Here is a 24,970-nt window from a genome sequence, read left to right on the forward strand (position 1 = left end):
AACATTTTTATTTGACTTTCCAATATCTCAATTTGCTTGCTGAGTTTCTCTTAATTTCATTAGATTTTTAATCACATTGCTAATTTTCTCATAATGATGCCTGTAGCAGGAATCTTAAATGGTCTTATTAATAAAATCAAACCTGAGGCCAGTTATTGGGGTGAATGCTGGAAGATCAGAGAAGCAGAACAAGCCACAGCTTCCTCACCCCGACAGTTCCTCAGCTGATCCTATTTCCTCAGACTGGAAGCCTCTGAGTCCTCATCCAGAACGAATCTCAGCTGAACTGTGCTGCTCAAAGCCTAAAAGCTTAACCAGCCAAAAGCTTCTAGTTTCTGGTCCTCATGCCTTATATACCTTTCTGTTTTCTACCATCACTCCTGGGATTAAAGGCTCGCTTTCTGGGATTAAAGTCATGAGTCACCATGCTTGGCTGTATCCTTGAACAGATGGATTTCTGCCTCTGGAATGCTAGGATTAAAGTGCTACCACTGCCTATCCTCTATGTTTAATATTGTGGCTGTTCTGTCTCTGACCCCAGATAAGTTTATTAGGGTGCACAATATTTCGGGGTACACAATACCACCACAGATGCCTTTGTAGGTCCTGGATTGAATTCATCTGCCAGTCTGACTCCTCTTTTCAAGTCATAGATTAATTTTACCAGAAATTCTCAAAATTCTACCTTACATTTTACCTATTCTGGTATTTTTGAATAAGCAGATTTAAGATCTTTGGGGGCACTGGAGTTGTCTTCCTTTTTCATGTTTGCTACGTTTTTGTTGCAATTTGCACAACCTTTGATGTGGGTCTTTTCCTTCTTATTTATTTGTATTTATTTATTTTTGAAAATGGAGTCTTTGCTCATACAATACATCCCCACACTGCAGATTCCCTCCCGTTTCACTTTAGAAAGGAACAGGCCTCCAGGAGACAACAACGGAATCCACAAAACAAGGCAAAAAGCTACCATACAACAGGCAGGATCCAGGGGATAAGACACTGAGAAGGCAAGCCACAGACTGGGAGAAAATACCTGCAGAAGCCATTCAAGGAAGGCCTCAAAAGGATTTTTTAAAAAACACAATTTAAAAACGGGCCAAAGACCTTCGCATACAAGCTCATGGAAGATGATACACCTCAGCCAACAAGACACGCCACCAGATTTCATGATCTCAGGACTTTAGTTCCATTTTTTGGGACCCACGTGGTCGAACTCTGACCAACAATCCTCTGAACTCCACATAATCAGTGCAGCACACAACTGCTCACCCAGTGCACATGCAGAAAACAAGGACAGTTCAAAACAAAATACACAGACGGCAAATACACACCCGAAAGGATGCTCTTGATAATGTGTCATCAGAAAGATGCAGATTAAAACAAGTTTCTAGGGATCCAGCTGGGATAAGGATGCTTGCCTAGCACATACGAGTCCCTGCATTCAGCCCCACTACAGGGGAGGGGGAAAGGACGGAGAAGAGAGGAGCAGAAGGAAGAAGAGGTGAGAAAAAGCTACACATCTGTTAGAATGGTCAGCGTTCACAGACCAGAGCCCGCCTAATGCTGTAAGGAAGAGCGACAGAAACTCCATTTTCTGACGGTGGGAATGTAGGCCAGCAGAGCCACTGGGAAGACATCTAAGGGAGTCTTAAAACAAGGTGGTGTAGCACCGGGCGGTGGTGGTGCACGCCTTCAATCCCAGCACTCAGGAGGCAGAGCCAGGCGGATCTCTGTGAGTTCAAGGCCAGCCTGGTCTACAGAGTGAGTTCCAGGAAAGGCACCAAAGCTACACAGAGAAACCCTGTCTCGAAAAACCAAAACCAAAACAAACAAACAACAAACAACAAGGTGGTTTAGGGCACTTGCTTCCCCTGTCAAGGACCTGAGTTCAGTTTTCAGCACCTATGCTGGGCCACTCCTAACTGCCCATAACTTCAGTCCCAGGAGATCTGAATCCACCTCTGGCCTCCGTGAGTGCCACAGACATGTGCAGAGTCATCATACACACACAAAATAAATATTTAATAGTAACAATAAAAGCCTAGCCCTTTTCCCTAGCTGGCAGCATTGAGGCCACACAACGACTGGAACTAATGTAGAAGATATAAACCAGCAGTCATTTTCAAATCACTACTGTAGAAGATAAACCAGAAGCCTTTCTCAAAGAGTTCAGGAGGCCAGAAGTCCCCAAATGGGCGCACGGCCAAGTTGGCCAAGCATGGAGAGCATTCTTATGATAACAACTGGCTTGACATGGGAGTTGCTTCCAAGGGCACCTGGACCTGGAGGGCAGGCTAGAGTTGGCTCCATGACCAAGAGAAAGGATGGTAGAGGCTCCTGGGGTGTGCTCCACCTGGGAGCTGGAAATAGCAGAAAAGGACCAAGATGGAGGCCACAAGCTAACACCTTGGAGACAGAGGGATCTGGATAGAAGAGGTGACAGCTGCCAAGAAGAAGATGAGAACAAACGATGTTACATTAATGAACTGCCTCATTCAAACGAACAAAAACAAACAAAACCTAAGGAAGTTAAAAATTTACATACACACATACATACATACACACACACACACACACACACACACACACAATCCCAACAATAACAAAAACTGTAAATGGATGTCAGAACAGCTTTACTCATAACTGCCCCAACTGAGAGGCAGATATCCTTTGGTGGGTAAACAGACTAACACACTGTGATACATACGGACAATGGAGTTTCTTCAGTGCTACAAAGAAAAGAGCCCTGAAGTCAGACAGAACGGGGCGGAAAAGCACTTCAAACACACATCACCAACAGAAACAAGTCTGAAAAGGCTCCGTCCGTTCTGTGAGATCTCATCTCACTGAAATCCGAGTCCAGGCAGAGCTACAGTACAAAGATCAGTGGCTACAAGGGCAGCAGGGTGCAAGAGGAAGAGGCGGAGGACGGGATTTTTACAGTACAATCTGTATGACACTGAACGGGAACACAGCATTACAACGTGTCCATATCCATACACCGTATACCGAGAGAGAAACCCTAATGTGAACCATCCACTTCAGGTGATTATGTGCTCATCAACTGGTAAGTGAACCACGATAATGGGAGACGGTAATAATGGGGGGGGGGCAGGCATGTTAAGATTAGGGGCAAACGGGAAATCTCCATACCTCCCTCTTAATCTGACTAGGAAACTGGAACTGGGCTCGGGGAGAGTGAGAGACTTGAAAAATAGGAGCATATCCTAATTCACCTGAAAGTCAGGGCAGAGGAGGGCTTATTCCTCAGCAGGAAACAATGAACGGTTTTTGAAATTACATTTAAAGCACCTTCCCAGGAAATTCTAACCTCAAACCAACTAGTTACTTGTATTAAAGTCTACTGTGGAAGCGTATGAATCAGTATTTACTTCCGCCTCTGAGGATGCTGGCTCCAAACCTATCTGCAATGTTTCTACAGAAACAAAGCCAGTCTTTGTCACATCTGTCAATTAGGTTGCCCAGGACAGATTTTAAAACCTAACAGGATCCTGATGAGAGATACATAGTAACCTTCTCCCTTTCCCAGAGCTCACAGGATGAATCTGTTACAACCTTTCCTGTTTTCCTGCTAACACATCCTTCCTCCCATGCCTGCTCCACCCCCTCTGATTTTTTTCCTCTTCTGTAATCAGAGCGGTCCCATTTTTTCCCTAAACTTGTTATATTTTCTATTCATCCTGACTTTTGATAGTGAAAAGTGATATAGTAGGAACTGACACAATGGAAAGTATGCATCTACCAGTTTGAGAAGGGTCCAAGAGCCTCAGTGGAAGCCACTGGAGCCCGCCTCCTCCCTGAAAGTGACTATTTTATTATGGACAGGTCAGAGGGGAACGAGTGAGGCGGCAAGGCAGCCACTGAGGGCCCTTTGTTCCTCACTAGAACTGAACTGCTGGAGAGGGCAGGCTCTAAAGCTCTCCACCATGCACAGCCTGCACTTGGCCCAAACCCACAGGAAGGGTAGCAGTGGTGGTAAGGCTGGGCCCTTCCCTTCTCTGCCTCCCAAAGTCATGGTATCTGGGGGTCCCAGTTACCAAGGGGGCTGCACTGTTCTTCCGAGCCTTTCCATTCAGAGGCTCTGCAGGCCGATGTAAACACACACTGGAGAACTTCAAGGACATACCTGGAGGGCAGCAGCCATTGGCAGAGTGGGCGGCCTGAAGTAAAGCTGGTTTGTGACTGTGTGGACTGATAGATTTCAGATGGAGGACACACACCTCCCCCAACACAAACCACACAAATTCAACAATTACCAGCAGAGACTTCATCCTGCTCTCTCTGCTTCCATTCTAACCTGCCTCTACCCCACTGCTCCCACAATCGCTTGGGGCTAAATCTGAGATATGCTCAGAAGTTCCGGCCCATACAGTGAGCTGGAAAGATCTTCTAGTAACCAGGAGCTCCTAAGTGCTTGGTCAGCCTTCTGAATCAGCACTTTCTTCCTCTTTACTCCATCAATCCTATCATTATACACACCACTGGCTGTGGTGTCTTAATACAACGCTCCCTCAAAGCACAGACTAATGTGCACGGTGCTTCTTCCTGTGTGCTGAGGTATCCCATTAGTCTGTGCTGAGAATTCTGTTGTTCATCATACCCTTAATAAAGGCATCTCAGAAACAAGGAGGATTTGGATAAACACAGATGCTTATGTGGTATAAGAAAGGAAATTTTATGGGCTGGAGAGATGGCTCAGCCGTTAAAGGCTAGGCTCACAACCAAAAATATAAGAAAGGAAATTTTACTCCAGAACAAGTATTTGCTTTCAAATTTTCTCCTGAAAGTAAGCTTTACTGGTTATCACATTTGAAGATATTCCTCAAAGCACACTAATTATAACCTATTACATATTGAAATTATAATACTTAATTAAATTATTGTACATGATTCAAGTCACTAGCCAAAGCAATACATAAAATTCTAGTTTAAAGTTGAAAAATGTCTAAAATTAAGACCTTTACATACAGTTTTCCCTAGTAACTCTTTTCCGCTTTGGTAACTGCAAGCTTCATTCCAGGAATGGTAAAATAAATTCAGACCTATGTCAGCTTCCATATTCAAACTCGAGAACAAAGCCGAGCTGGTGCATACCCCAACACTTAAAAATCCAGCTCAGTCTGGGATGGAACAGGAACAGAGATTAAAAACTGAATTGCAGAAATGTTTGAAGTTCTTAAAGGGTGTGTGTGTGTGTGTGTGTGTGTGTGTGTGTCTTACTCAGCCTGGTCTCCAATTCCAGATCCTCCTATTTCAGCTTCTTGACTAAATTCTTGAATCAAGTATATTTCTGAAAGCATCACAAGTAAAATAAAAACAATAACTCAAGTGGAATATGTACACAGTCACATTTTTAATGTACAATCATACGTGACTTTGTTAAACCAAATGCTGGTATCAAGCAAAAACGGTAAGTTTCCACAACAACCCCGTACCGAGCACACTCCTCCAATAACATAAAAATTCTGGGATGTATCTTCTCCACACATACAGGAAAACAGACTAAGAAAGAGGTATGAACACATTTTAAGATTAAAACCAACAAAGCCAGGCAGGCACTCAAAGAGGCAGAGGCAGGAGGACTGGAACTTCAAGGCCACCCCAGACTACACAGAGACCATATCTGAGGGTGGGGAGGAGACAGACAGAGAGAAATTACGTTGCATGAAGTCAGAGCCAAACAGAAGAAGAGAATGTTCTATCCCACCCAGCTCAGAAAACAAAGCAGAGAAAGAGGACTATGTGTGCCCGGAGATATAAAAACAAAACACAGTTTAGGAATAATACTCCACAAGAAAATCCAAAGCTGCAGATGTCCCGACAACTTCCTGAGTGAGGTTAGCATTATATATTTTTAAAAACATCTGCCTGCCTGGTATGCACCAAAGTATGCTGCTCTACCTACACCCACTCCCTTAAAAACCTACATTCAATGTTTTCATCTCTATCATTTTTCCTTCCCACTCAATTTCCCTGCCATCTTTCTAAGACCCTAACTTGAATTCACACTTACTCAAAAAGCAGATGCACCGGCCTCATGTTTCCTTTAAAGGTAACTGGAAAAATATGTAAAGAAGGAAAATATGGAAATTCTGCATGCATACTTCGTGTTCTGTTTAGATGCAGCAGCAGTTGAAAAGAAAAACACTAAAAGAATCACAAGTCAAAGAAGACTGATCAATTTCTGGGAAAGCGACCACCAGAACCCCGACAAAGGGCAAACCAACTCCAACTAAACTCATCCAGAACGTGCTGGTGCTGTGGCATGGGCAGGGTGGGGGTGGGGCACTCTAAAGAGAACAGCAGAGGTCTTCAGCACAACCAAGGAGTAGCTGCTACAAGGTCAGTTTTTCTGCTCTCATTGAGGAAAGCAACCAAGTCATTAACAAAAACAACTATCCGGAAGCAATCAATGCTCAGCTTGGGATTTTACAAGGCATTGCCACTAGATCCTTCATATTTAAAAGCCTAAGTTGGGATCCCTGTTTTTCTCTATCTGTAGGGCACAGAGGCTGGAACAGTGTATCTGAGATCACCACGTCGGAGGAAAATGAATGACCACTTGGCTTCCCACGCTGCAGAAGTGAAAGCCTTCGAAAAGGGGAACTGCAAGCCTGTAGCTGTTGAAGATGGAACAGAAGAGGGTTTAACAATGGGAGTGGCCTGTTTGAACAACAACAACAAATGTGGAAAAAAACTTAGTAGCTATTTGCCTGTAAAGTGCAAGGGAATTAAACATTGCCTCCAAGTTTACTCCTCCGCAACAAGGAAGTAAGTGACTGAAAGCAGAGGGGAGGGGCAGGCAAGGCAAGGAGTCGTGCATTAGCTGAAGTGACTATTAGTGGTGCTGGAGGTTATCGGTTCAACGCTGCACATCCAATGTCTTAGCAGGGAACGCAAGCGGAAGCACCCTTGGCCACATGGAGCCTCCAGTGGCAGGCAGATGAGCAATTATATAGACAGGTAAGTATATGTTAGAGGAAGTGTGTGGTTGTGTGCAATTTTAAATACGAAGGAAACATCTGAACAAATACCCAGAGGTGAGGGAGTGAGCAATGTGCAGAAGTCAGCAACTAACACACCAGTATCTCAAAATAATTTTACTCTGAAAGCCTTTGAAGTGAGCAGCTCCGCTGCCACACAACCTCTCCATTCACATTTCAGGGCTGGCATTCTGGGTATCGCCACTTCCTGGCAGTCTCCCACCCAATCTGAGAAAACTTCACCCGTGACACGGTGATAACAAACGAGGTCAGTTTATTTACGTTGGTTATCCCTTCTGCACACAGAGAAACAGCAGCAAAGCACTGTTGGAACATGTCTGTACAAAGCTAAAGACAATCTGGTTCTCAAAGCAATAATTGATGCAGCAACTTCCAGACTTGCGATTTAAATCAAAGGTGCTGAAGAATGATTATGAATCATGCAATTAAGCTACCAAGCAGGATGTTGCTGAGCGAAGGAACTCACAGCACCATAAAACTGTCAAAAATAAAAACAGTAACTCCCATGAAAACGCTAAGTAACATCTTCCTTTGCTTTTATAATTTGTTGATCAGCAGAGCTGAGATCTAAGCTCCACCGCTCATCGGTTCTAGGTCTTTAGACACATCCTTATCTGTAAAGACCAGCAGGACTGACTTTTCAGATTTTTTTTTCTTTTTCTTTTTCTTTTTCTTTCTTTCTTTGAGACAGATCTAGCTTTGAACTACCTATGAAGCCCAGGCTGGCCTTGAATTTTCCCTGTCTCTGGCTCCTGAGTGCAAAGGTTACAAGCCCACTCTTGTAACCACATCTGTCTTCCCCAACTCTTTCAATCCTGTTTCTATGTGGCAAGCTATTGCTCAGATGATGTCTGCTTACGTATTTTTGAGTGCTCTGGTTTATGCATTCTTGCAATAGTATAGTACAAAATAAGCATTCACCCCAAACAACACAAGTTTTGCATCAAGTCATAGGAATTGCTTTTTAACAAATCTACCTTGACTCTCAAAATGAGGTTACACTCACCCTAAAAAATATCTTCTTCCATCCTTCCTTTAGAACAGTCTTCAAAACTAAGGTTTGTGAGTATGGGGGTGTAGTTTAGTTCATGGGCAGACATGTGCTGGGGACTGGGGGTGGTGTTCCTTCCCAAGCACCACAACACAAGAAAAAAGGAGGTGTTTGTAACGTTTAGGGAGGAACTGATTTCAAACAAAGTGATGATCAGACTGCCCTCATCAGTACTAGAGAAAAGAACCTTTAGTTCTCAGTTCAGAAACACTGTCTCAGAGGGCTCTCCCCAGCACTTCAGACAACGGCTCTGAGGAGAGGCGTCGATTCCCAGAAATGACAACCTTAGAGATTCATGCTCATCAGAATGCAGAGCGAAAATAACTAACATTCGTTGCCAGGCACTAGTATTAACCCAATCTTCACAACAATCCAGGAAGATTATAAGTACCAGCACCATCATTTGACATACCTGAAATCCACAGCGCACAGAAGCTGAGCAAACTGCTCGAGCTTTTTGGTTAATAAGTATACCGGAGCTCAGGTATTCCAACTAAGAAGCCTGCGCGCTAATCTCCCAAGTCATGCTCCCTACTGCAACCCTGGCGACCTCCAACAGTCCCTTACTAGTGGCAACCTTTCCGTTCCGGCGGGCGACCCCAAGTCAAAGTCCTAACCAAACACCAGCCGTGTATTTTAAGGAACATAAAGACTGTACGCTACCTGAGGTTCCTGGGGGGGCTTGTGAAGGGCGTGTGTGGAACCACTCGAGCCTCCTCCCTCGCGAGCAAGTGCGGTGGCCAGAGCCGCAGCTCCAGCGGGACCGGTGACTGGTCTGCGTCCAGTCCCGCGAGGGCCCGCCCACTCGCCCTCCCGCCCCGCCCCACTCCCGGGACACACCTGCGGCCACCCGGCCCACCCGATGCCCACCGGGTGCATGCTCACCTCCGGGGACCCAGCCCTTGCGCGAGGTAAGCTGCAAGCGCCACCCAGCTGCGCCACCCTACCCGGCGGGCCGCGACACTTGCCCCCAGGGCGCCCGGCGCCCCGCCCACATCCGTGTCCTGCCCCCGCCGGTCACCTGGCGCCTGACAAAGGTTTCCGCAGACCGCATCCCGAGAGGTCCCAAGTAAATAAAGCCTGACGCTCCCTCCCCACCCCCTGAGCGGGGGTTGAACCTGGGGATGTAGGGCGGTGGGGAAGGAAGGGAGGGACACAGGAAGAGAAGAAAGCCCTACCGGCTTAAAGAGAAGAGGGGTTGGGGTGGAAAAGACAACGCTCTTTCTCCAGGGTCCCGCTAAGGTGAACTCTTAAGAGTGACAACAAGGCTCACTCAGCTACCCAGTCAAGGTGGGAGTCACACACACATTCAGTGTTCCACATGCAAAGAGTCTCTCGGAAGAGTATTCAGACGGGCAAAGCAAATAATTCCGTAATTGACCTTCATCTCAAGCCCTCCTGCTTCCTTTAAAAAATTATAAGGGGCTGGGGGCATGGTGTCGCACTCAGTCTGCAATCAGCACTTGAGAGGCTGAGGCAGGCTTGACTACACAGTGAATTCAAAGCTCAACTGGACTCCATGTGACCCTGCCGATGGATGGATGGATGGATGGATGGATGGATGGATGGATGGATGGATGAAATAGCCTTGGGAGTTGGAAGCAAAGGGATCAGACATTGAAGGTCTTTCTCGCTACACAGCCAGTTCTAGGGCACCTTGGGCTTCTTGAGACCCTGGAGAGCAAGGAAAGGAGGGAGTGAGGAGGGAAGCAATTAGGGGCACTGACCACAGGTAAGACTCCTCACCCCAGCTTAAATTATAACCATTCCCCCTCTCTGGGGAACATTTAAGAGGGCAGACCTGTCAAACCCAAGCCAAATTTGGCATAAATAAGACCATTGGGGGAGGCCTGTCTTAGACTCAGCTCCTGCACTAGGCACTAACAGTCTGGACTAAAGATCAAAATGCACTCACTGAAGTCCCAGGGCACTAAAATTATCTCACCTTCTCCGACAGGAAATGAAAGATACATAAATTTTCTGAATAGGCCAATAATCCTTCATTTAAACCCTTTAGTTGTTACAAAAATTAACCTTAAGTAATCTGCTGTTAACCAATCAGTTACTTTTCTATCTTCAGGTTCCCTGTCCCTACCATATTAGGAAAGCATCTTTACTAATAACAAAGCCCCCTTTTCTACCATTTCCCTTTTTCAGCACTACTCTGGCTGTAGAAACAGCCTCTTTGGCTGGGCTCACTGGAACAAACACTCCTTTTATGGAGTAAGTGTGGCTCAAGTCTAGATCAGCAAAGTAAACGCCAATTAGGATCTGTACATTGCATTTATTTTTCAGTGCTGGGAACTGAACCTAGGGCTTTCTGCAAGCAGGCAAGGGCTCCATCACTACACTACAGCCCAGTGCTCCCTCCCCCAGATCTTTCTTCCTCTTTTCTTTTCTTTTTTCTCTGGGACATGAATGTCTATAATGTGTTGCTTCATGGTTTATGATTAGACATATGGAGGGAAGAAAGCAAGGGTCCTTGAATTGTTTTAATTATGAAAGCATCTATCTAAGTTTGAAAATGACATGAATCAACTTATTTGATTGATAGCAATTTAAAAAAAAAAAGAGAGGAGGGGGATATGGGGCTCAGTTTACCAAAAAAGTAGAAACGGACACACAGTAACCTCTTCTGTGTAGAAGACTTCAGAAATGAATGCGAGGCCAGCCGCACTCGGTGACCTACAGGGAAGTCACAAAATACAAAGCCCTCAATTTACATGTCAGTAAAATGAAGGCGGCCGCATAATGTCTAAATGACCTCCAGAGTTTGTCCTCCTCGGCCCAACTCTATGAAGGAATAGATTGTCCATCAGTGTGCATAAAAATAAGTGAGGCTTAAAAACAGAACCGAACCAAACCAAACGGCTTCTGGGATCTATGGCATCGCTCCATTCAGGCTGTTTCACTAATTTCCTGTGTGTACTAATAACAATGACACACGTGTCCAGGGTCAAGCCTTTGTCTCATCTTCTTCACAGGGGTCCCTAGATCCTCGACTTTACTTGGCTCTGAGTCTCTTCAATGATAGTCCCTGATTTTCTCTGCCATCTTTGAAAAGGGTACAAATTCAGAGAACTCAGGGTCTTCACTCTGACCTAATCTGCTTTCTAGCAAACCCCCAGCTTTGCTCTTGAATGTACATCAGCCACTGGCAGACTGGCTCCTTGATGATACCCACAGCATGGGGCTAACGGTCTACACTGTCTCTCGCTCGCAGTAGCCTCTTCGGTGTCCTGATAAAATTACCTAGCTCCCAGGCCTGGGATGATAACTGCCACAGTGTTCAACATGGTACTTAGCTGAGCCGCCTTTTACTGTTCTGTTACTCAGAACGTTTATCTCCAAAACCACAATGTCCTCAGACCCCAGAACATTCAGGCAGAAAATCTTGTTTTCAATATCTCAAGAAACCTAAAATTTGATATCCAACTACAGTTGGGCTTTTCCAGTTACCAGCAACAAGATTCTCTAGTCTTCATTATTAAAATAGTATGATACCAAAACCTAGTCAGATCACACTAACCAAAAGCTAAGAGTGGCAATATTATGTGCTTGGCTCCTATAAAATTGAGAAGATCGGTAGCTATTAAATCAGACTTGTTTTGAAGACTAAATCCTTGAGATTCATGGGGATAGTAAAAAATAAAAAGCAGGAACTATGGATATATATATATATATACACCTCAGTGGTAGCATACGAGGCCTTGGGTCCGATGGCCAGAGCACAAGAAAGGAAAATAGCTTGGGTTTTCTTTAGTGTTTGTTTGTTTATTTGTTTTGAGACAGGGTCTCTCTACATAACCCTGGCTGTCCTGGAACCAAGCTGGTCTAGAACGCACAGAGATCGCCTGCCTCTGCCTCCCGAGTGCTGGGATTACAGGTGTGCAGCACACCCAGCCAAGAAGGAAAACACTCTATCCACTCTTTCTCTCCATTACCCGAACAAGTGATGTAGCCATCACAGATTCTTAAAAAGCGTGGGTCAGTCTATGATTATTGTCAACGTTCTTCAAGCTCTTACTTTCCCTTGCTGTAATTCAACTTCTGATCTTTTTATTCCCCCAAGCAAGTAAGATAGTGATGACTTCTTTCAATTGAAATCCTCAAGGCTAAAATACAAATCACATAACATGTCTCAGAGTGGGACCAGGAGAATTTTGACCATTCCAGAGATGAACGTTCAGTTTACAGCTCCCCTTTCAGGAAGTGCTACGTACTATTACGGTGGTTAGTGCCTTTCCTTAACTAAAGCAGTCTCACCCACACAACACAAGTGGAGCCAGCTACCAAGCAAGAGTGAAAACTGGTTTGCAACCTGTCAATGGCCCTCTGTGCTTTGAAAATGTTGCTGGGACTTTACGAGGAGGCTCCTGGGCTCTGAAGGACGCCTGGTCCAAATAATCTATAAATCACTATTAACAACAAACTGTTACAACGTTCTGATTTAAGAATTTAAGATTTAAGAATTTTTGAACATGCAAACCTAACAGCTGTCACCTTCCCGTGCAGAGTGTGAGTGTAGAAGGGCTATCAGGTACAAACTCTAGAATTTTTCCTCTTATCAAAATGCAAGGTGGCCTGTAAAAGTGGAGCTTTGGGAGCTTCTGAATCTAGCTGCTATAGGGTAACAAGGACCAGTTTGTCCCTCCCGCATGAGCCAACCAGAAAAAGACCAGATAATATATCCAAGATGCTAATATCAGGCAATGAAGGCACACAATCCTTCAGAGAAGAAAACCAAGCAAGGCTTATGCCAACTTCTGTGCTCTGAGACCTCACAGGCCAGTAGAGACATTCAAGCACACTCCGTGAGTTGAGGAAGTAGAAACATCAATTGGGGAGAATGTGGAGCTCACAGGACAAAGCATGAGAGCCAGTTCTCTGCACAGAGAGCCCCAGAGGTCCTGGAGGACTTCACAGTACCGATGATTCAAGCGTGTGAGGAGACTGGGAGGCCTGAACTGAACCCGGAAAAGCATCACAGACATACTGGACACTCAGAGCCAGGAATAGTGGGTGCTCTAATCAGCCCACCTAGAAACCTCCCTGCTCAGGTGGCCAGAGACTCAGAACAGTCTTGCCTTAGTTCTAGGGAGGAGTTATCCCTGATTTAAATGCTGTTTGGTTGTAATTAAAAAAAACAAAAAACAAAAAACAAAAAACAAATCACAGGCCAGGCAGTGGTGGCGCACACCTTTAATCCCAACACTCGGGAGGCAGAGGCAGGTGGATCTCTGTGAGTTCAAGGCCAGCCTGGGCTACAGAGTGAGTTCCAGGAAAGGTCCAAAGCTACACAGAGAAACCCTGTCTTGAAAAACAACAAAAACAAAAAGAAAAGAAAAAGGAAAAAAAAAATCAAAATCATAGTAGTATGGTGTGAAAGAACAAGCTGTTTAACTCATTAAAATTCAAGCGCGATTATATGAAGATATAAATAGCTAGCACACATGAAAACAAAATTTACAATAGCTGAAATATCTGACATCCAGTATTATAAGACATGCAAAAGAAACAAAAATATAACTCACGAGGATGAGAGAAGCCTGTCACTGACACAGAGCCACGCTGGCACAGGTGTTAGAATTAACGGAATAAGATATGAAGATAGTTTATGAAGGTAATAGAGATAAAATTTCAGTGGAAATGAGGAAGGAGTAATTTTCAGCATCTAACTTCTAGAGCTGAAACAGGACAAACAGCAGTGACTTGGATTAGCAGGTACTTAGACAGGAGACACTTCCTAAAGTGAGCTACGTGGAGGAAAAGGAATTAAAATAAAAAGATTAAAGAGTGGATGCCTGCAATTAGATCCCCTGCACAAGATGACACAGGGAAGGGGGTCAGAGACGACATTCACAGCAGCGGTGGCGGACACTGCCCCAAATTTGAAGAAAGCCGAACTCAAATCTCACAAGTTCAATGAACACAGAGGCATAAAAGCTGAAAGAATTCATAGCCAACAGATTCACACAGGAGAGTTCAAGAAATCCCTTCAGACAAAGAAATGAGCCCAAACTTCTGGAAACGCATATCTATTCAGGAATAAAAATCACTAGGAACAGTAGCAAAAGAGGTAAGCATATGTTATTTTTTTTTTTAAAAAAAGAAATTCCCCTAAAAGACAACAGCTGTTTTAAATTAGTAATGACTATGTGGTCTTCATAGCAGATGACTAAGTAGAAGGCGTGATCTCAGTGGCACAAAGGCTGGAAGGGAAGAGATGGATACAGGCCACCCTAAGTGTCCTGAAGTCACGTGCTATGACTCAACTGAACTGAATGAGGAGGAAACAAGGATGTAAACCTAACTAACCCTAGGAAGGCCATGAAAATGAGAGGCTTCTCCCACATGAGAAATTCTCTTACCTTTATTTACTTAATTTTTTGTTTTGTGTGTGCGTGTGCCATGTGTGGAGGTCAGAGGACCACAGAAGGAAGCAGTTCTCTCCTCCCACCATGAGAGTCTTGGGGGATAAAGCTCAGGTCTTCAGCCCTAATGGCCAATGCTTTTACCAGCTGAGCCATCTTTGCAAATGAGAGTCTATAGTATATAGGACACAAAAGTGGAAGGGGGCGGGGGAGAACAAGGGAGGTAACAGGAGTAGACTCAGGGTTTCTCTTATGTGTGGATCCAGATTTAGCTCATGAATGCAGAAGAGGGGATGCTGATGGGAATACAAAATCACACAGCCATGGTGGAATAAGTTTCAGGAATGTTCAAAAACTTACCATAGGACCCAGCTCTTTCGCCCCTGGCATATACACAGAGAATTCCATACTCTACGACAGAGATATTGCACCCTGTGTCCACTGCCCCTCTATTTACTCTAGCAAGGAATGGAATCCACCTAGTTATCCATCAACAGACGAATGGATAATGAAAACTTGGTGCCTATATGAAATGGAATATTATTCAGCTCTAAAGAAAAATGAAATCACAAAATTGGCAGGACTATTAAGAAAGGTCATCCTATCTCAGAAAGAAAAAGCTGCATGTTCTTCAGATGAGGTTTCTATCATGTAATGTATACATGTATGTAAGTGAACAAATATGTATGTGGGTACAGTATAACATTTAGAAAGAAGGGCAAGAAAAGGAAAAAAAATGACAAAATTCTCACTAATGAGTTCACATAGTAAGTTTAGTGTAAGTCCTCCGAATACACTGTCAAGGTCTAATGCATTTTCCGTATAAAATAAGTTCTTAAATGTGCAGTATCCATGTTTGATCCCATGAGAGGCTATTACCTCTGGGTTTTAAATTACATATTTCACTGAATATTCCCGTGGGACACAGTTCTTTATAAGTCCTACTAAATTTAGTGTAGTCTATTCTATTCTTTAAACAAGAATTTTAGTTATTTACATTATAGAGTGTAAAGATTTTAGATGGATGTCTGTTAGACATTCTAGGTCTGTAGGCCAAAGATGGATGCCCCAATGTTGCAGAGGAACCTTGGGGTGACTGTCCAGGCAGCCAGCTGTCTCTGGTTTCTATAGTATTGGAAGTTGTTTGCTCTGCACTTCCTGTCTCTCATGTAACGTTTTATCCCTCTCAAGTCTCTGATGGGAGTTGAAGATGGGATAGTTCTAGCTACAATGTTGTTACCAAATTAAAAAACAAAAACAAAAACAAAAACAAAATTATAAAAGAGATGTAAAGTGTATAAGGCTGAGAGACATAAAAGCTTAAGTTGTTTATCTAAGAAAATGTTTTAGGGTCAAAAAAGATATGTTTAGATTGGTAATAAAAGCTATGATTAAAAAGTAAAATGGCTGGGCGGTGGTGGCTCACGCCTTTAATCCCAGCACTGGGGAGGCAGAGCCAGGTGGATCTCTGTGAGTTCCAGGCCAGCCTGGTCTACAGAGTGAGTTCCAGGCCAGCTAGGGCTAAACCCTGTCTCAAAAAACTGTCCCCCCCAAAAAAGTAAATTAGGTACAAAACTTTTGACTCGCCCAGATAGTACAGATGATACTGTACTTTCTCTGAATTTGTTAAATACAAATGGACTGGATATTGTAAATGTAATTCTTACTTGATAACTGTTTCTTACTATATATAGTTTTACTATGGTAGATTTAAAACTTTCCCTTTTTATTTAGACAAAAAGGAGGAAATGTTGTGGAATGATCTTTTTGTACACTGTGAAGATGTTTCACTCTGATTGGTTTAATAAAAAACTGAACGTGCAACGGCTAGGCATTACTTCCAGGAACAGAGGATGCTGGGAAGGAGAAAGGAGGAGTTGCCAGTGGATGCAAAGGGAACAGACATGGAGAAAGAGAGGTAAAAGCCACAAGTGAGTCACCTGGCAACATGTAGAGGAATAGAAATGGGTCAATTTAAGTTATAAGACCTAAGTTATAGGCTGAGCTTTCATAATTAATAAGTCTCCATGTCATTTTTTGGGGGAGCTGGTAGCCCAAAGAAAAATCTTCCTACAGAAAATGTTTTGAAAATAGTGACAATATAACATTATGACCACACTAAATGTCATTGAATTGTATTAGAATGGTTAATTTTATGTTTTTATGTTTTACCTTGCTTTAAAAAAAAGTAGGGGGTAGGGGGTGCAAAACCTGCCAAGGTTGGCAGCACACAGCTGTGATCCTAGCACCCAGGGGGTTGATGCAGAGGGATCATCAAGTCTAGTTCTGCCTTGGCCCTAGAATGAGAACTTGTCTCAAAATAATTAATAGACAGACAGATGGATGGACGGACAGACGGATGATAGATGATAGGTAGACAGACAGACAGACAGATAAGGGGCCGGATATGGCTCAGCAGTTAAGAGTACTTGTTCCTGCGGAAGACCCAAATTTGATTCCCAGTGCCCGCATGGTGCCTCATAACCAACTGTAACTCCAGTTCCAGGGTATCTGATGCCGCCTTCTCATTTCCACTGGTACCGCACACACACATGGTGCACAGACACACATGCAGACAAAACACTTATACACATGAAATAAAATAAATCCACATGTTAGCTGAGGGCAGGGCTGTGTACCTACATATAGTCCAGCTCTCTGGGAGGTTGCGAGGCAAGAGGATTACACGACCCCAGGAGTTACAGCATGGGCAACACTGCAAGACTTCATCACAGAAAAAGGAACAAGGGAAGAAAGACCGTAACGACATCCCACTGAGGGCTGAGAAAGGAGTCTCATGTCAGTCTCCTCTTGGCTTCTGTGTTCTTACCATGATGTAACTCTGTTCCTCTTGCATGAACAGCAGGCTCCAAGCACAACACGCCTGTCCTTTATAGACAGCATAGTTCTCATTTCTCTGCGGGTGAACGTCTTGCTCAGCCTTCAAGCTACAATTCAAATATGGCACCTTCAGGAAGTTTCCTCATTCCTATCAACATTTTAACTACATCGCTTGCCTTCCACCTCAGTGACCCGCGATGCTTTACCCTCTCTTAGACAACTGTCATCAACAGCCAGATGGGAGTCATCCAACCATTCCCACAGTCCATAGTATACTCTTTAAACAGATCAATATAAAGTGACTTTTCCATATAAATCTTAGCGTTCATTTGAATGTGTCTTCCGGGAAAACATTTGACTCCAGCATGTTTAGGCCACATCACAATTTCCTAATGAAATAGATAATAAAATATTTCCACACAACGACGTCATAATTTGCATTCTTAGCAGAAATTGCTGATAGTCTTAACTATACCTGTCATAATTATAATGGCAGACATTCACACAGTATTTCTGTGCAGGCCCTCCAAGCACTTTGTAGGTGTTAATTCATTTGATCCTCACAATACCCCCATGGGCCAGGTTCAATGACCAGTCCCAATCTTAGGCAAAGAAACTTCAGAAAATCAAAATACCTTGCCCAAAGGTCATCAAGGGTGGCTGGGATCCAAACCCTGGTACTGGTTTCAGACCCCAAGCTTTTAAGCAGGTTGTAAAAGCAGCTCAATAAAAAGATACAGAAAATTTTGTGAGGAAAGAATTCTGAAAATACAATTTTCTTGATGTGACTTCCTATTATTCTAGTGATTTCTATATAAATGATACATGTACACTGCTTTAAATGTATGCCGATTTACATAAATTTTACTGTTACAGTGAAGAAACTGAATTCTATAAATAGAATTACTGAGATACTATAATTATATTCTAGCTCCATTCAGCAGTGGTCTAGAGGAAATAAAATTTGATAAACAATTAGATATTGCTCTTGGGAGGAAACAGAAATCTTTAAATTTGACTTCTAACTGAATCTGTGCCTTAACCCTGAGAAATCAGTTCTTTCTATTAACCTTATATGCAGAAATGTGCTGTATTTATGATGCACTGAGTAATTTTATAACACTGGAATTTAGGGTAGACCCCTTAAGTTTCAGTTTGTCTAAATGATTTCTATGATATGGCCAGTAGCTTTGATTCACAGTTAACTGTTACTCATCCTCCTTTTTAAATGTTGTATATTCAGACTTTATTAATGGAGACAGACTATAGACACACCCACAGAAATGTTTATTAGTAGGCATCCTTTTGCCTGCCAACAGGGAAAGTTACTTTCCACCATGTTTCCTATAATTCAGTAGATTATGGCACAAATAGGTGAAGTTGGTTTGTTTTCTAGTTTGAGCTCTTGGGCTTGGAACATTCGTTTATGGGAATATAAGTCACAAGATTTTACGTCTTACCTAATTTTAAAAATAACAACCTCAAACTTTCTTTCCCTGTAATGTTTCCCTATTCCTCCCAAATTTGAATCACAGAAACACATCTTTTAATGATACAGTGAGGTAATAAAAGATGATACAACACTCAGAGCCATTTACAGAAAAAGGAAGAGAAAAGAAGAATCAACTATTCTTTTCTTTTCTTTTCTTTTTTGGTTTTTCAAGACAAGGTCTCTGTGTAGCTTTGGAGCTTGTTCTGGAACTCACTCTGTAGCCCAGGCTGGCCTCGAACTCACAGAGATCTGCCTGCTTCTGGCTCCCAAGTGCTGGAATTAAAGTTGTGTGCCACCACTGCCCAGCAGAATCAATTATTCTTAATTGTAATTTCTTTTTTGCACTGTGTTTTGAGACAGGGTCTCACTATCTATCCCAGGACTTGATACTTCTACCTCAGCCTCTCAAGTGCTGGGATTATAGACATGGTTGGATATTCATTATTGTTAATATATTTCTGGTTGATTTAGTGAATGCTGCCACTTACTGCAAACTAACATTTCATTTAGCTAACAATATAATAAAATTTCAATTTAACTAAATAAATACTGATTACCTACTAAGTATGTAACACTCCATGGCACAGCAGGTATGTGAAATTTCAAAAAAAAAAAAACTTTTTGGGCCACCATCTATTGTATCTAGGACAAGAAATAAAGGTTGAATCATAAGATGAGAAGCAGAACTATCAAAATGCTGGGCTTTCTTCATTGACGGAGAAGGGTAAAGCTCAAGCTGCATCTATTATAATTGGTTTTTTTAAGTATATTTATTTCATGTGTGTATACGTATGTATGTGGGCCTGTGCCATGACATTCACGTGATCATCAGAGGACAACTTTGGGGAGGCAGTTCCCTCCCTCTATCATGTGTGCCCTGGGGTGAAGCGCAGGTCATCCGGCGTGGCAGCAACTGCCTCAGCCTTCTAAGCCATTTACCAGCCTATCGTGTTCTGCTTAAGGTATTTACAGGAGCTGGTTAAGAGCGCTCGGGGGCTCTTCCAAAGATTCTGAGTTCAGTCCCAGCATGGGCTAGCTCACGAGCACCTGGAACTCGAGTTCTAGGAGATCTGATGCTCTCTTCTGGTTCCCGAGAGCATCTGTGCACACATGACACACCCACGGAGATAAATAAAAATGAATCCTAAATTAGCAAAATGCAGATAGGTGCAAAACTTCAATAAACATATAAACTTACTGTTTCAATATATGGAAGATATACTGGGAACTAAAACAAGAAAGGACTAAGAATGATTCCATTTCAGATTCTTAAAGACGGCCTTTGTTTACCGCTCTGGAATGGCAGTGTGGACTGGGAGAATGGAGCCGATAAATGAGAAGGACCGAGGTCTCACGCAGTAGCCAACTTTATTCAGAGCATCAGACAGTTCATACAGTGTTAAGAGGAGTCACAGGAGTAAACTGTCCAATCACAAGGGCACGTCGCACACGGCAGACGAGCACACGTGGCAAAAACAAAACAAAACAAAAAACAAACAAACAAACAAAAAACATGTTTTCCCACAGAGGCGGATAAACAAATAATACAGCCCAGTGGTTCCCAACCTGTGAGTCACAACCCCTGATGGTCAAACGACCCTTTCACAGGGGTCGGCTAAGACCACTGGAAAACACGGATATTTACATTATGGTTCAGAACAGTATCAAAATTAATGTTATAAAGTAGCAATGAAAATAATTTTATGATTGGGAGGGTCACAAAAAACGGGGAACTGTGTTAAAGGGTCCCAGCATTAGGAAGGGTGAGAACCGGGGCCCTAGCAGCTGTAATTAATCACCTGACGCACACTCACCCCGGTCCAGAGCACTGGGAGGAGGGGTACAAAAGCCCATTCCAAGAACAGTTCTGTGCTTTTGAAGAAACTGAGGCTATGAGACTCTTGTTTTCTTGTAGTTTTCTTACAAGCACTCAGAATTCTCCATCCTTGGTACATGTTCTGGCAGACTTAATAAAAGGATTATTTTAAATGGCTTAAAAATAGGCTGCTTATGGCAGTATATGACTGAAATCTCTGCCAACTCGGGAGACAGAGGCAGGAGGACTGTCATGAGTTGAATAAAGGCCAGCCTGATCTACAAAGTGAGTTACAGTCAGTGTAAGATAGTAAGATTGCCAAAAAATAAAGTAAGATACACATTAACTAAGTCCTACTTAAGTAATCACATTAGTGGTAATAGCGTTACTATCATACTGAAAACTTGTTTGTCCTGCAGGATAAGAAAATATGCCAGGTGCATGCCTTTAATCCCAGTATTTGGGTGGCAGGCAGGTGGATCTGTGTGAGTTCAAGGCCAGCCTGGTCTACAGAGTGAGTTCCAGGACAGCCAGGGCTCGGCAGAGAAACCCTGTCTTGAGAAAACCAACCAACCAACAAACAAACAAACAAAAGGAAGGAAAAAGAAAAAGGAAGGAAGGAAGGAAGAAAAAATACATAGCTATCTTGATGTCCTACAACCAGGCATTTTAGCTGGGTACTTGGAGCCAATCTGAAATCCCAGCACTTGGGGGGTGAAAACAGGAAAGTTAATAATCCAAGGACAGCACCAAGGTTACATAAGACCTGGTCTCTGACAAACTAATGAATAAATTCAGAAGTTTATAAAGATGCTAAGAAATGTAGAAAATAATTAAGAAATTAATTTCCAGTGTTATTAAGGAAGTAATACTGGTTTTTGAAAACTGGTTTTTTGCTTTTTTTTAAAATGGAATCAAGCGTCCACTCTGCCTTTCTAGTAAGAAGTGCAGCCCAAAGTAGCAGCATAAAGAAAGTGTCATCAAGAGAGTTTGTGTTCATAAAAGAATTGCAGCTAGTGAATGAAGGAGAGAGAGACAGGCTGGGTAGAATTCAGTGGTAAAGCATTGCTTAGGATACGTGAGGCCCTCGGCCCAATCACAGGCACCCAAAAGGACCCTTTCCATTAAATTAATTTAGGAATTATTGTGTGTACATAGTCATCACCAATGGCTACTAACATCATAAAAGGACAGCTGACTGAACATCTCTGCTTCCTAATCGGATAAAACATCAATTATAAATACTCTTTCCAAAATATCTGAACCTAAATCTCATTACGTCTCTAGATTTATCTGCCGTTTTATAGGAAACAGGGTCACAAACAAAGGTAAATGACATAGGGATATGAGCAGAAACACTCGGTGGAAAATTCGGGTCAAATGACCTGTTTCTCCATTATGCAAAATTGTAAAGAGAAAGGAAAGGCAGAGGATTGAGGAAAAGACTTGCAAGGAAATACTGCTTGTATTACCTGGCTTTGTTTTTTGTGTTTTGGTTTGTTTGTTTTTGTTTTGACCATTGATCAGACTTTAAAAAAAAAACTCATAAAATATGAGGCAGTTGGAGACATTTGGACATAACTGGATATCTATCCAGTGACATTAAGAATGTGGTACTATTTCTTTAAGAGTCTAGACTATACAGATGATGCTTAAGTATGGTGAAAACAACTAACGTCTGGATTAGTTTCAAAATGTGTACGGAGCAGGGGGTGGGGGTAATGGGCTGAGATCAGAAGCAGCCATATTTGGATCACAGTGCCATGAGTTTACACAGGTTAATTATATACTTCAGACTGTGCTTCATATGTTTGAGATTTTCTGCAATCAAAAGTATTTCGTGTTAAAACACTGCTCAGAGGCACAGTAAGGCAGGACACTGCTTACTAAATTAAGATTGCTTAATCTCTCAGCAATCCTCTGCCTCAGCCTCCCAAGCGCTAGGATTGCAGTCATTAGCCACCACATCTGAGCCTGTACTTTATTTCTAAGACAGCAGCCCTATTCGGGACAAAAACAAAATAAACAACACACGATTTAGTTCTAAACCAAACACTATAATACTAAGCAGTTTTCAAAACATAGTCACAAACTTCTGGAAGGCCCTAAGATCTCCTCAAAGTCTTTCTTTTAGTAATTCTGAGATTGGTAACTCTGGGCTGTTGTTTGCCCCTTGCACTGTGTTACATTTGCACTGATGGTAAAACAGCAGTGGTAAGAATTACTGGTCCCCTGCAGAGTCAAGGCAACAGTACCATTGAGTTAGCAGCCAGCACACTCCTCCTGGTCACATCCACCGTCAAAAGGGTGGACGCTGGGGCTAGAGAGATGGCCAGCAGTTCAGAGCACATACTATCCAAGTTCAGTTCCCAGCACGCAGATCCTCAGGGCAGGTGGCTTCCCATAACCTTCATCTCCAGCTCTAGGGGATCTGATACCTTCTTGTGGCCTCCAGGGCCACATGAACTCGTGTGCACATACTCACAAGCAAGCAAGCAAGCAAGTTCGAGCGGGCGTGTGAACTCAGACACACACAGACATAAAGATAACACACACACACACACACACACACACACACACACACACACACACCCCATTAAAAATGAAGAAAAAAAAAACAATTTAAAGGTAGGTATTAGGCCTAAAGCTCAGAAGCTAAGCACTTGCCTGATGTATATGAGGCCCTGACTTCAATCCTTAGCATCTTTAAAAAAAAAGGAAGGGAGGGAGGAGGGAGGAAGGGAGGAACGAAGGAACATAGGAAGGGAGAAAGAAAGGGAAACAGAAAGTTGCTGATAGAGCAGTGTTAATCATTAATTTTTTAACCTCATTATTAGTATTCTGTATGACAAAATAGGGCACACACAGAAAATACTTCCGCTAAATACTAAAGTCACATGACTGCAGGAAAAAACCTCACATGACCGTGGGCAAGCTCAGCTAACTACCACAGCTAACACCCTGTATCCACTTGAAAGGATGATTGGCAGAAGATAGCATTTGCCAACTAGAATTTAGCAAATATTTTCTTGAAAATGAACAAATGAAGCTGTCACGTCAAGGAAAATAACGTGTTTGTTGGCAATCACAGATAATCCTCAAGCTTTCACGCAGAACTTAGTGTTTTGGAAAATCTGTTTCTTGCCGCTATGATCCTATCTACTCCCTACACCTCACCAAGAGAAGTTAGTTAATACATTCAGTGATATTAACTCAGTGGTTTTGAAAACATTTTTCGATGAAATGAATCAACATTAAAAGATCTGCACAAATCAATGAACTAATACTTTCCAAATGACTGATGTATGGAATTATAAGACCACACAGTCATCAAAATCCATTCAAAATACAAGTGACTTGATAGGTTGGTGGCCCTCAAAGGGATCTGCAAATGAGACGGTCCCAGGCTATCTAAGGGAGCTCCAAATCTCTAAATCTAGTGACAGAAGCAGAGAAACACAGAGTAAAGGCCTTGTGAAGACAGAGGCAGACAAACACTAGACACTGGGAAAAGTGAAATGGACCATCCCCCAGTTGTTGGAGAGAACTAGCTTGTGCCTTGAGTTCAGACCTCCTCAGCCTGCAGAACTGTGAGAATGGGGACAAGGAGATGGGTCTGTGAATGAAGTGTTTACTGTGCAAACTTGAGTCCAGCTCCTCAGAATCCATGTAAATGGTCACATGGCACCTACAACCCCAGACACAGGAAGATCCCAGAAGCTGGCCGGCTGGCAGCCTCGCTGTAGCAGTGAGCTCCAGATTCAGTGAGCGATCCTCTCTCAAAAAACAGGGAGGGGAGAGGGAGCAATTGAGGAAAAGGTCTCTCAGTGTCAACCTCTGAACTCTACAAGTGACCTCAAGATTGAACAGATCTGTGCACACGTGTTGGTGGCTTGATTGAGAATGGTCTCCTAGTCTCATGTTGGAATGTTTGGTCCCCGGTCAGTGGACCTGTTTGGGAAGGATTAGGAGGTGTGGTGGTGGTGGAGGAGGCGTGTCACTGGTACCAGGCTTTGAGGTTTCAAAAGCCCAGGACAGGCCCTGTCTCACTCTCTTTCTACCTCCTGCCTGTGGGTCAGGATGTAAGCTCCAGCAACAGGCCTGCCTGCCTGCTGCCACACTGCCCACCAGGTATTCCTGGACTAACTCTGAAACTGTAAGGAAGCTCCCAGTGAAGCATTCTTTACTGTCTTGGCCATGGTGTCTCTTCATAGCAATAGAACAATAACTAAAACAGAATATAGTAAAGTCAATGATTTATGTTGCTTCTAATTGCTTGTTTGTTTTGTTTTGCTTTAAAACAGGGTTCCTCTGTGTAGCCATAGCTGTCCTGGAACTCACTTTGTAGACCAGGCGAGGCTGGCCTCA

The 24,970-nt window shown here is 43.1% G+C and overlaps 1 protein-coding gene across 3 annotated transcripts in view; it reads right to left on the reverse strand.

The window, feature by feature from the left end:
* Positions 1-24,970, reverse strand: part of LOC118578396 (serine/threonine-protein kinase Sgk3) — a 136,577-nt gene that overhangs the window by 59,561 nt on the left and 52,046 nt on the right. The window contains exon 1 of one of the 3 annotated variants that reach the window (XM_036179304.1): positions 8,743-8,772. The exons of the other annotated variants lie outside the window; for them this stretch is intronic. The gene's annotated coding sequence lies outside the window, so the exon portion shown is untranslated. Of the gene's footprint in view, positions 1-8,742; positions 8,773-24,970 lie in introns of those variants that run through there. 3 annotated transcript variants of the gene reach the window in all.

Source organism: Onychomys torridus, chromosome 2 (genome assembly GCF_903995425.1).
Source record: "Onychomys torridus chromosome 2, mOncTor1.1, whole genome shotgun sequence".
NCBI classification, from domain to species: domain Eukaryota; kingdom Metazoa; phylum Chordata; class Mammalia; order Rodentia; family Cricetidae; genus Onychomys; species Onychomys torridus.